Source organism: Dicentrarchus labrax, unplaced genomic scaffold, assembly GCF_905237075.1.
Source record: "Dicentrarchus labrax unplaced genomic scaffold, dlabrax2021, whole genome shotgun sequence".
NCBI lineage: Eukaryota > Metazoa > Chordata > Actinopteri > Moronidae > Dicentrarchus > Dicentrarchus labrax.
This window is the reverse complement of record NW_026136705.1, coordinates 24665011-24677749: the sequence shown is the minus strand read 5'-3', so window position 1 is coordinate 24677749 and position 12739 is coordinate 24665011.

The window sequence follows — 12739 nt, the reverse complement described above, 5'->3', positions numbered from 1 at the left end:
ATGTTATATCCAATCTCAATTTCCTTACACTAGTCACAGGATAAAAAAAACAAAACAAAAAAAAAAAAAAAGCATCTCATGCGGGTTGAATTTATTTCTTTTGAGCTGCAGAAACCAAAAAAAATAAAAAGGACGCACAATTCATCAAACTCCTCTAAAACTGTATATTCCTCCTTTTGGCGACAATCCCGCGGCTCGTTTGTCCGAGTGCAAACAAAATAAATTCAATCAATACCATATCTTGTTTCCTGACACCTGCAGAGATCCCCATATCTATATTACTCACCGTCAGGCTGATATTAGCGCGCAGCACAAATGTAGCAGTAATGATTGTGTGCTTTGACTGATAGTGCTCTGTGAAGGGAGGATGTTGGGATTAAGAGGCAACACTTTAATAGACCAGCAAATGTAAAGCTTCTAATGATTAATAAAACAGCTCATGATAACCTGAGGAATTACTGCACGAGTTATTTAGACCAACAAACTCAAATGTGAACCATGTCTATAGGCATAATAGTAAGATTTAACTTTATTATTAAACCCTCCCATCCTAATATTAATAGAAAATACAGTGTACAGTTAATTCCTTACTGTTGCCATTTAAATTTTCTACACTAATATTCATTTATTCTACCTATGAATGCGCAACATAATAGGCTTGTTAAAAGTTTGTTTATTTTAACCATGTTGCCCTTTTGTATTATAGCCCTTTAAAAATATTTGACCATAAACTGAAGGGTGCCTGTGACACTTAGTCCATCTTGACCTTATTGTAACTTTTTGGTAATTACTCTCCCATAGAAGCTCTATAATATTTTATCTTAAGTGTGTTGACCTCAACGTGTCTTTATGTCTCTTAAAGTACCTATAATACTACTTTTACTGTAACCTGAAGCATGTCTTACGCTCAAAAGTATAAGTTTAATTTGACCTGCTGGTTTTTGTGATTATTCTAGTCCCTATAATATGCCTGCTTGGACAAATGTGTCCTACATTTTAATATTAATGTGTTTGACACTAAAAAGTGAGTTTCTCTTGGCCTTCGGGGGCTTTATTTGGGTTAATTTATCTCTTCTAATGGCTACGTAATATCCCTATAATATTTTACCAGTGTGTGTCTGGCACTCAAACTTGAGTTTTTTGACTTAATGATGTTTCTTTTTCATAATTATCCTTCTATAGCACGTTAAAAATATTTCCTCTTGACTTGTGTGTACAGTCAAATGGAGCCTTTGGGGGAAATTAATCTATTAGCTTTGGAATATCCTTTACAATATATATTTCACCATGGTGTTACTGGCCCTTATAAGTTTCTTGACATTTGGTTGCTTTGTTAGTGAATTGATCTCATAGTGGTTCTATATTCTATTATATTTTACTTTAACATGTAGGGAGACTGTAGCACTGAACAGTTCATGCAGACTTTAGGTGGGTTTTGGTGATTTTTAATCCCCATATATTTTCATATGCTGCCTTTTTTTAAATTTATTTCTCCAACCCTGTCACAGGTTGACTGAAGCTCTTTTGTCGTTGAGGTTCACCATTCATAACAAGTCACAACAGTAACAGCAGCGCGCGCGGCTTCAAATTCTTTCCTAGGGCGCGCCCGCGTGCACGGGAGGGGGGGGACGTTTACTCAGAGCGGGCATGCGCACTGGCTGTAATTGCAGCTATCCGCTTTGATTTGGAAATGTTTGACGTGAGGACAAAGCGCACTCGAGGCTCACGGTGATTGGTAACAACAACAAAGCGCGCACGGTGTCGTAAAATGTTACCAGTTATAAATAAAAAACCGCACGGGCAGCGGGAACGCGCCTGAACCTGGAGGGCAAAGTTCAACACGCCGCTTTATAGCCGGTAAATATTTGAACTAGTCTTTCTCTCGTAAGGAAATCCCCACTTCCCCTGAATTATTGAAGAAACAGCGAAAGAATAGAATAGAACAGCCTGACATGTAGCCATATGTTTGAACCCAGGATAATTTCTCTCATAAAAGTGACTTAATTGAACACGCAGTGATAACTGATGATTAAATGTGTGTGCGTGAGAAAGAGCTTAAACTTCGCAGGACACAAATACGTGATTACACTGATACAAAACATCAGGAGAAAAGATGAGAACAAGTTAGACAAGAACATTTTTATTAGTTGCAGCCCCACAACCGTAGGTCACTGCAGCAAGAGGGAGGGCTGCATCATTGAAATCACTCTAAATTAACTGCAACATAAAAACAAAAAAAGTATGAAGAAATTCAGATTAGATTATTTAAACAATATTGGCTTTCCACAAGGCTCCTTTAGTATTTGACTGTGCTCCTACTGGCCACACCAGTGCACAGTGAGGCAAGTCTGAATTACCAGCCAGGCAAAGCAAGCAACTTCCCCCAGCGGCCAAAAGTGCACTGCCTGCAAGTTTGGCACAAATTTGTTTGAGAATTTGCACACCGAATATCAACAAAGGCAGGTCCTGCATTATTGTTATGTTAAGATAAGATAGAACTGTATTCATGTTGTGCAGAAGTTGCAGTACAAAAGGAGTAAAGAGTGCAAATATAATAATATATTTACAACTATAAAGACATCAATCACAAGTATTCAAAATCCAAGTCAGAAATATAAACAAAGTAAGGTTCAGTAAGTGCATATTCCTTAATACAAGTAATTTAATGAAATAACAGCAAACTGACTCCAATAAAGCTGGTGTTTCACATTAACCCTCTAGCTGGTCTCTGGTCAAATAATGAAGCTGCCATGAGGGCATTAAGTGTTGGGGCCAATATGGGGCCCCCTAAGACGTTAGAACAGCCATGCCTGAGGTTCTATAGTCGACTATGAAGGAAATCCAGTAAAGAAACCGAGAAGCCAGAGTCAAATATTTGCAGATATGTTTAATAGTTGCATATAGGAGGCAGCACCCGACCTCCTTTTCAACAATTAAAGCTGTCTTCATTATGGTGGCACAGCCATTAGCCACAGTTACATAGATCATCTGTTTGACATGCAGAATTACCCACTAAATACCACCATGACGTAATAAAAGACAAACTTCTGTGACTGACATCCGAATAGTCTCTATACAACCACGCCCATCTGGTGTACCGTAATTAAGAAAACAAGCACTGCTAAACTGAGGCCTTCCCTCAGCTATTAATACAATGCTGCTCAGCTTCTGTTAGTTCTCTGCTGCTGCCACCAGTTCCCTGCAGCAGCTCATCTGATCCCCTGAAACCTGCACTGCAGCTGCTGCATATAAACACACCAAGTCCCTGTTTAGATGCAAACCTGTAGTTTATATACCTAGTCTCTAATATAACACTGACCCTGTAATCATACAATAGCAGCAGGGGTCAATTAGGACATGGTAGCACCATCCGTCATCTCTTAAGAGTGACTTTATCTCTCTGGGTGTATAAGGCTGCACCCCACAAAAATCAGTACAGTAAATACTAAACTACACTATGGCTGACCATTTTCTACAGCAAACCATAGGTATGAAATTTAAATTGCAAGGACCTGAAACATGCACATGATTCATCCACCCACGAGCATCTTGTTGTTTTTATTAGTTATTTTGTTGTAATGCAGTGCAGATCCTCCAATCAATGGATAAAAGCAGACACTCACTGTGATAGATGACTCATTTACAGAACCACTTCTAAACGCGTGTTTCAAGTCTCTGCAGGTTGATTTTGATACCATATTTCAGTCAAACAAAGTAATGGCTGAAGTGGAGGAAAAAATGATTTCAGTCTTAAGAACTTTCCAGAAAAATGTCTGAGAGACAGTCAAACATACACGATTAGTAATTGTTAAACATGCTGTATGGTCTTTTATAGCTGCACAACATACGCCTGGAGGACCAACCATTTCTTTTATTACAAAGGTTTCTCAAATCTAGCAGAGAACAAAACTCCTTCCCTCCACTCTGAACCAACAGGCTGAATCCTGAACTGCTGCTCACATTTGATTGCTTTAGGATTAATGTTGCCATGAAACACACTACATCACAAACAGTAACTCAAGATGTTGCATGTTTTGCTTTTGTTTGTTTCAAACGCACTTTGGGTTATCTTATCTCCTTTTTTTCAGTTTTCACTGAACAGAGGCGTCTCCAAAGTACACACCATTAAATCACCGTTTGGCTTTCTGTCTCATTGCGATGCGAGCTAACTGCGGTTCAGCCAGGCTGTCACGGGTTATACACTTATGGCAACGGCCAGAGGTGAGTGACACAAGGCTGACCGATTGTGACTGAAATGTTCAAATGTAAGCCCCATGTACCAGAAGTCACATTCCTCTGGATAGATTGTTTCCTGTGTATACATCTGAGAAGGAGGTGCATATAAAGACAACATTTTGTATTCAATTATAGGGGGAAGGTACAATAAGACCACTGAAGCAGAACATTTACAGCTTCTAGGAATCTGCCTTGATCTCTATATGACCAGAGGTATGTGGACACTTCTGTTTTTGCTAGTTTGGGCTAGGTAAGTTAATTCCAACTGGCCCCCTCTTAAATCCCACCTGTTTTTGATCTGCGCTCCAATAGCAGTTACAACAATAACTTGTTTCTTGCAGGTATTTGCTAGGCATGCCTATTTTTTTAAAGACATCCACATTTTGAAGATGGTTAAAAGATAAGTGACAGATATATGGTCTTATCAAAACACTAGCTAACAAACTAGCAAATTTACACCAATCAATAGTTCACTAACAAAAATATGGTTGTCTTTTCAACATAGACAAGCCTAGCACATGGCATATCAAAGTACAGGAAAAGATCAAGTTGACTGAGGTTATGACCTAGGCTTACTCAGCTGTTATTGGAGTACACAGCAAAAAGGGGCGGGACTTAGGAAGGGTCATTTGTGGAAATCTTTAAGCTACAGCACACAGTAGTTTGCAGAATACCTTTTTTGCTTTCAACACGACCATGCCCCCCTGCACAAAGCCAGGTATTTACAGAAATGATTTCCCAATTTGGTGTGGAAGAACATCCTGCCAGGTTCCAAAATCTTGTGGAAAGACTTCCCAGAGGAGGGGAAACAGTACATTTATGACAGCGGTTTTGGAATGAGACGTTCACCAATCACATGACTGCGTGTGCGTTGCAATTTAAGGGACCCCATTTTCTTTACCACACTCTTCTGTGTGGAGTGAAATTAACATTGAAATCATTGTACACTCAGTTGCCAGTTTATTAGGTACACCTAGCTAAAATGAATGCAGTCTAAAACAGACCTGCAATAAATCCTACAGTCATGAAATTTTTCATGTTTTGTATTCTACAGAGAGGTGTTGCCATGAATTTAGCCTGCCCTAATTGATATAAAATGGGTTATACAAAATTATATAAACACCTGTCAGTAAGGTGCTAATATATTTAGGGTAGTTTTCTAGTATAAGTGATATCACATAAAAATATCAATTGTATTCTATTTTTATAGTGTCTTTACCCAGAAAAGAGATTATTCATTTTACAGATTAAATATCTTATTCTGCTAAGAGGTGAGGTATTGATTTGATAACTAGGAGAATGACCATATACACCAAACTGATTGTAGCCCTAAAACAGTGTTCTATCTTTTGCAGATATCACAGCAAGCTCCATTTAAAACTTTAGGAATTTATGGTGGCCAACCTTACTTATATTAACGCCCAGATGTACAGTTTAAACTTTCAAATAAAAATACTTTTGCTATTCTTAATTCAGTGGAATCTCTACTTTTAGAAGTAGTATGTCATGGTGCTCTCAAACTAGAGAGATAAATTGAGTATGGCCTACATGACATGAGGGCAAAACAGTCTCACCCTCACAACCCTTGAACTGGACATAAAACCCTCATAGTCTGGTTTAAAGATCATGTTCCATAACCTCATTTACAGTATACTTCATCACCATCACTTGATATCACATGGTAAGCACAGCCTGGGCAGGTATCAACCTTGCAGAGATGAGCATTTGGCTACTATAGCACATGACAAACATTTTTGTTAATGGATTTGGCCATTGCCATTTTCTTAGTTGTGAGATGACAAAACCTGTGTTTTATTGTAGAAAAGGGGCAAGGATGGTCTCTTTAAGGTTTCATGAGTCTGCAGTTCTTGGCAGCCATGGAAGTTAGTATGAAACAAGCCATCGAGTGGACCAGTAGCTACCACAACCAGGCGTGTTTGACTGTCTGTTTAATAGTAAGCTGTACTGCTAACACACCATCTTACCTTCTTTCTGGTCCTCAGGCAAAAGGATCTGTCCAGAAACTAACATCCATTTATACTTCCTGGTTCTACCATGTTTGCAGAAAGGAGGGGGGTACGTATGTCTGTTTTTGATTAAAGGTGCTTTTCTGAAGCTCATGGTTACATTTATGTTTGGTGCTGTAATTTCCTGAAGATTTGTGAACAAAACTGTAAAATTAAATATCTATGTGGCCAAGTTATTATCTTTAGATAAGTGTTTCTTCCCTACTAGTGGTGTAGTCCACTCCAATTAGTTTCAGGGTATATAAGGGGTGGTTCAGGAGGGTGGCACCATACTCCAGTTCAGAAGATGGCGACAGGGTGTGCCTGTAAATTGAGATTGCAATCGACCAATAAAACCTGAAGAAGATGATGTTGGAGCAATTGGTGTTGGCATCTACAACCATTATTGCTCTTTATGAAATCTCTGGTGGCAAAATAGTTCAATAAAGACAGTTTTCAAGCCTTATATATCTTATTTGTGTGTTCCCACATTACTGTAAGAATTTGCACTGCATGTGGTTTATTTAGTGTAACTTCCACATTTACTGTCCCACTGCTGAAAATACACACTAAAACTCCAAGTGTGTGTTAATCCACAGCTTGAAATGGTCACCAACAAATGCACTTTTACTTATAGTTTGAGTAACTTTGGCTAAAATATACAAATAAATGACCATGCTTTTTTAAAAGTATATATTTGTGACCCATTTTTAAAGATTTACACATTCAGTAGGAGCCACTGGGCTTGGGGCTGAGAGTCACAGAGAGAGTATGGAAGGTGGAAAGTTGTTGAGAGATGGACTAACACATTGTTGTTTTTTTGTGGAATTTGTTGACTGTAAGTAAAATATTAAAGTATATAACTGGTGTGATGCTTTTTGGCTTGTATTATGTACTGGACCTGTGGTGAGTATTCCTTAAGTGAAGCACGGTCAAAGAAGGCATATTGTTACATAATTATAAGTTACTATGTGGACCTGACCAAAAAGTATTCAAAAGGCAAACAGCAGGTTGGATGAGGAAGCTCTCAGTATCTCTTGCTGTGTCCAACAAAAAGTCCTTGAACAAGACACCAACACTCAAATCCTTCTGGATACGAGCATTGGCCAAACATCTTTCATCCTGTTCCTCTATTTCATTGCATTTTCACTTAAATGATATGACCTAAAGCTGATGAGCATGTATCCAAAGTTAAATATACTACCTTATCAATATATTTTAATTTAATCAGCCTAAAATCAACCAAATTAATCTAATATTACCTGCTATAACAAGTCAACGTTTATGCTGTGCTGCAAAGAGACACACTTTGATTTATGGAGCTAAAGATTTATAACAAAATATTGGATCACACAGTCAAAATTGCATTTGGCCAATACCTGCATGCTGTTGCAAGCCAAAGTACAACAGCATGAATTACTATGATTATATGTGTCCTGAGAAAATTATGTAATTACTGCCAAGACTCTGTCTCAGTACCGCAGTAATTCTGACAAAGCTGACACATGACAGTCATTTTGGGATTAGTGACCGTGCTGAGTCGAACTGTAGTGATTTCACAGCCAAGTTTTTTGTGTGTGTCTGTGCTTAAAACAGACTAAAGGGAGCTGTAGGTGGCTGAGTGAAGAATGAAGCCTACTGTATGAAGGATCTCATTCAACATACTGTATTTATTTTAATAGGAAGCCAATTATCTGAGTTCTTAGCTCATCAAAACGCCTCAAAAACAGCTGTGTGCACGGTTACTTACTGTACTTTCATTGGCAGGCATAAAAAACAGGGCTAACTGTTGTTCTCTTTGAAACACCCACCTGCTGGGGGTTGCCATGAATTCTGGGAGATGTAGGAAATCACTGGGAACGACAGAAAGTGGCCTGTGGCTAATACACCTTATGGAATACACTGTACATCAAATGCTACAGTGCCTATGGTCAAAAGTACATTGTGATTGATTGTGGAACATTTCATTCAAAACCATAGGTATTAAAGGACCAGTGTGTAGGATTTAGTAGGCATCTAGCTGTGAAGTTTCAGATTGCAACCAACTGAACACCACTTATATTTGATGACTTTGGAATGAGGACGGGCTGTGGAGATTGTAGGAGAAACTACAGTGGCTGCAAACACTACAGTCAGTGTTTGGTTTGTTCTGTTCGTTCTGGGCTACTGTAGAAACATGGCAGTTCTACATGGAGGACTCCATGGAAATGACCTACGGTGTCTGTAGACCTATATTCAGGTGATTAGACACTAATGAAAACATACCGATGACTATTATATTTCATTTTTGCCAATAGATCCTCCTAAATGTTACACACTGGACCTTTAATATGCTCCTATAACAGCTTTCACTCAACTGGGAAGGCTGCCCACCAGATGTTGGAACCTGGCTGGAACGACTGGCTCTCATTCAGCCTCAAGAGCATGAGTGAAGTCGGCCACCAATGTCGGGCAGAAAGTCCTGGCTGGGCTCAGGGCACTGTTGTCTAAAATATCATTGTGTCCTGTAGCATTTAGAGAATCAGCCCCAGACCAAAGGTAGAATGAATTATCTCATTACTTGTAGATGGATCTTGTACATAAATGTTCTACAGAGGACAACCCATGACTATTCCTCTAGCGCCACCATGACATTTTTGTTTTTTAGTAATGTCTCGATAACTGTTGGATGGATTCCTATGACATTAAGATATTAATGTTCCCCTCAGGATGGATTGTATTAACTTGACCTGATGATGGCAGTAGGTGAAAAGTTAGGGGATCAAAATTTACATTTTGTCTAATACTTTGACATTCCCATCAGCCTCACACTTTGTGTTTAGTGCAAATTAGCAAATGTTAGCATGTTAATGCTAAGATTGTGAACATGGTAAACAGTATACCTGTGTAAGATTGCAAGAATGTCAGCAATCTCATTTTAGTATTTACCTCAAAGCACCGCTGCGCATAAGTATAGCAGACTGTTAGTATTGTCAACAATTTATATACACAAAAAACAAATGAACTTAATTTTGACACCCATAAAACAAAATGAGTTCACTTTGGTTAAAGATCCCCTCCAGATATGAATTACGACATATGGCAGTTGTCTGCTTGGAACATAAATGTGTGTCTTAATACATTGTTCTTTTTTTGTTTGTTTTTAAAAACCACTTTAAAATCTTTAAAAACGCATCCTCTACTATACTATACTGGCATTACCACACTATCTATCTATTTATGAGTCTATGTAACCAACACCAAAATATTGTCATTGTGTTACTTATGGATGGAATTATAGGAAAAATAAATGATTCACCTTATTGCTGGAGACACCACTCCCACTGTGTAAACCACTGATCTACTCCTTCCTCATTTAAAATGACAGAATCTATGAATATACAAGCTGTGTTCAAGATGTCTCCTACTGCACTGTAAAGTCCATTCTGCATTGGAGGCTTCAAGTTTCTATATCACACTTATATAAATTGCATACTGGACCAGGAGTGACTTCCCTAACCAACCCACTCTCGTAGGCCCCGCCCCTTAAAAATCAGAATTTCTCTGAGCACAGAGAAACTTTCTACTTTCAACAGATGAATGTGAAAACATATTTCTAGTGTCAAGCTCTGCACATACATCATTCGGCTCAGTGAAGCTCAAACATCCAACTGTAGGAACAAGAAGAAAAACATATTTTTAGGTCGAGGGGGATTTTTAAAGTTCTGAGAGATTATACACTGTTCCTGTGAAAACCATAAGCAAACGCAAAGCAAAATTCTCCTTCTTCTTATGTTACATAAGACATTTACAATCCTGTTGGACTATTTCAAAAATGCACAAAGCTAAAAACGTTTTCTTCTTCTTAGCTCATGAAAAGTTGTCGATTGTAATGGATGTCTTTATTAGGCAGCTTCTGTGTTGCTGACACTTTACTTCACTCTTACTCAGTATGACAACCATTACTGTGATCCCTCGTATCCCGGAGAAAATGTGTTTTCCTTTTTTTTTTTTACAAAAAAAGTCCTCCTGACAACTTGTCTTTTAAATGGAAGAAGACAGCGTGAAACTGCCATTTATCAGCAAAACAGACAACAATATGTTTCTGTTCACACAGATGAGAACAGTCAGCCATCGTTCAGTAGTTACTGTTGCACCACATGGAGAATGTACAAACGGGGTGCATTTGATCAAATAACAAATGCCATACTAATGTCTCTGCAAATGTTAAGCTCCTGGTTGCTTTTTGGCATCAAGCGCACACTGTGATTACTATCAGCACCGTGTCTGCAGTGAATCCCACAACAGACGAGCCCACATGCTAAACGCTGGCCCGTGCACTCCCCCTGGAGACTCCAAAGGCAGACTTAAGTCAAGATTGACTTTCTGTGACCTTGTTATCTTTATTTGGCAGTATCAGATTGCAACTACTGGTCCGCCAGCCCCATCCACCACATGTCGAGGGAGTGAAACAGCGATTCACACACTAGAGGAGAAATATGGTCCGCTATCACGCACAGCAGCTACTTGGAAAAAGCCCAGAAAGCCTCTCTCCTGCTCGAGGTTTCTTCTCTCACTCACCCCCACTCCATCTCTCTCTTCCCCCTTCTGTCGTTCTCAGTCAGTCACTAGACATTTATGCTTGGGGAGAATTATTATTTTTCCGTCTCATGGTCTACACACAAAAAAAAGGGAAAAAGGCATCCCCACCTGGTCCGTCCCACTCATCTATTCTTGGCTCTATTCCTGCCCCTTCTTCTCTCTCCGTTTGTCTTTAAACCCCCCCCCAACTGCCCTCCCCACTTTCTCTGCCTCTTCTTTCTTCCTCATTCCTTCCCGTCTTTCTGTCTCCCTCTGGTTCTCATGGCTCTGTGTAGTTTGTGTGTGTGTAGGCTGCAGTGCTGGCGGTGCAGAATTAGTAGGTGAAGCTGAAAACGGATTAAGGAGCCAGAATCCAAGAGGTTCACTAATGGGAGGGCTGGCCTGGCTGCCTGCTGCTTCTGTCCATCAGCTGAGGCCAGTTATCTGAAGGGGCCACATCTGGCCTGGTCTGGCCTGGCTTGGCCTTGTAGAAAGGGCTGTCTGGTCACTTAAAACTCCTCCTTCTCCTCAACAGACTACAGATGATGGTGGCCTAGCAGTTACAGAGGGGTGTGGGGCTGAAATAATAAGTCAGTTAATCTATTAGTTGATTAATTAACAACCATTTTGATAACCTTTATGAATCAAGGAACATTTCCAAGCATTCATTGGTTCCAGCTTCTCAGATGTGAGGATTGGAAATTGGATATTTAGATGTTTTAGATGGTTAGTTGGATAAGACGAGGAATTTGCTCTAACCAATTGTGATGGGGATTTTTTTTACTATTTTCTGACATTTTTTTAGACTAAACAAGAATCAAAAACAACAGATTAGTTGGCGAATGAAAATAATTGTCCCTTGCAACCCTAGACGTGAAAGCTTGAAATGAAAAAGTCAGCAGTTCAAATATGCTGCCTCAGCTGATTGAGTAAGACCAAAAATCTCACTCGTTTATTAAAGCTACATTTAATGAGATCTTTATAAATACATACATATATTAAATATTTACTGAACATAGAGAGAATAGTGTGTCATCTTCTCATACAGATCCAGTATTTTCAATTATTTTGCCTCAATAAAAGTTTTGCTTTTTGGACCTTTAGATGAGATGACCACTCTCATATCTGTCTGTTAAAGGCTACATCCAGCAGCCAGGTTTGAGATGAGTTGTTAGCAGTTCCTCCAAAGAGAGACTTCCCCTCTAAACCACTCAGAAGGTTTCACTTTGTTTTTTCTTCTTTTCAGTCCCATTAATCATCTTACAACCCCTCAGATGTATCTTGTGATCCTCTGGAGGTGGTTCGACCCCTGGGTTGGGAACCCATGGACTAAACTACATAGCAGTACAGTATATATGAAGTAGTTACAAAAATAAATTTTCAGTCAGACTGTTTTTCTGCAGAACAAGTTTTACTTTTGATACTTTAACTAAGTGAATGCAGGACTTTTACATGTAATGGAGTATTTATAGATTGTTGTTTTGGCACTTTTACTCTAGTAAAGGATTTGAGGACCTCCTCCATTACTGCTGACATGGTTCCTATACACGAGACACAAGCATCAAGGAGAAACTGCTGCAGATGAAGGTGTAGTCATGCTGGCTTAACCCCTTGAGACAATTCAAATGAGAAACACAGTACCATACATACAGAGGGAAGGTGGTTAAAAAGGTTTGAAATGTTTCGTATTGTTTCCAGCCTTGCATTTGTCTTCCTGCACAAAAAGCCACGTAGGTCAGTGTTTTGTGCAATTTAATACTCAACAGATGAAACATTTCTGTAATTTTGGTCAGAACTTCACTATACAGATGAATGAACAAGGGGCTAAGTGCTCCCAAATCATATTTGCAATATGATATATGTCTAACTTTGAGCATGTGCTTTAGGCTCACCAACATGTGTGTGGGCCTGGATGGCCTTCACTGTTAAAAAGGCGA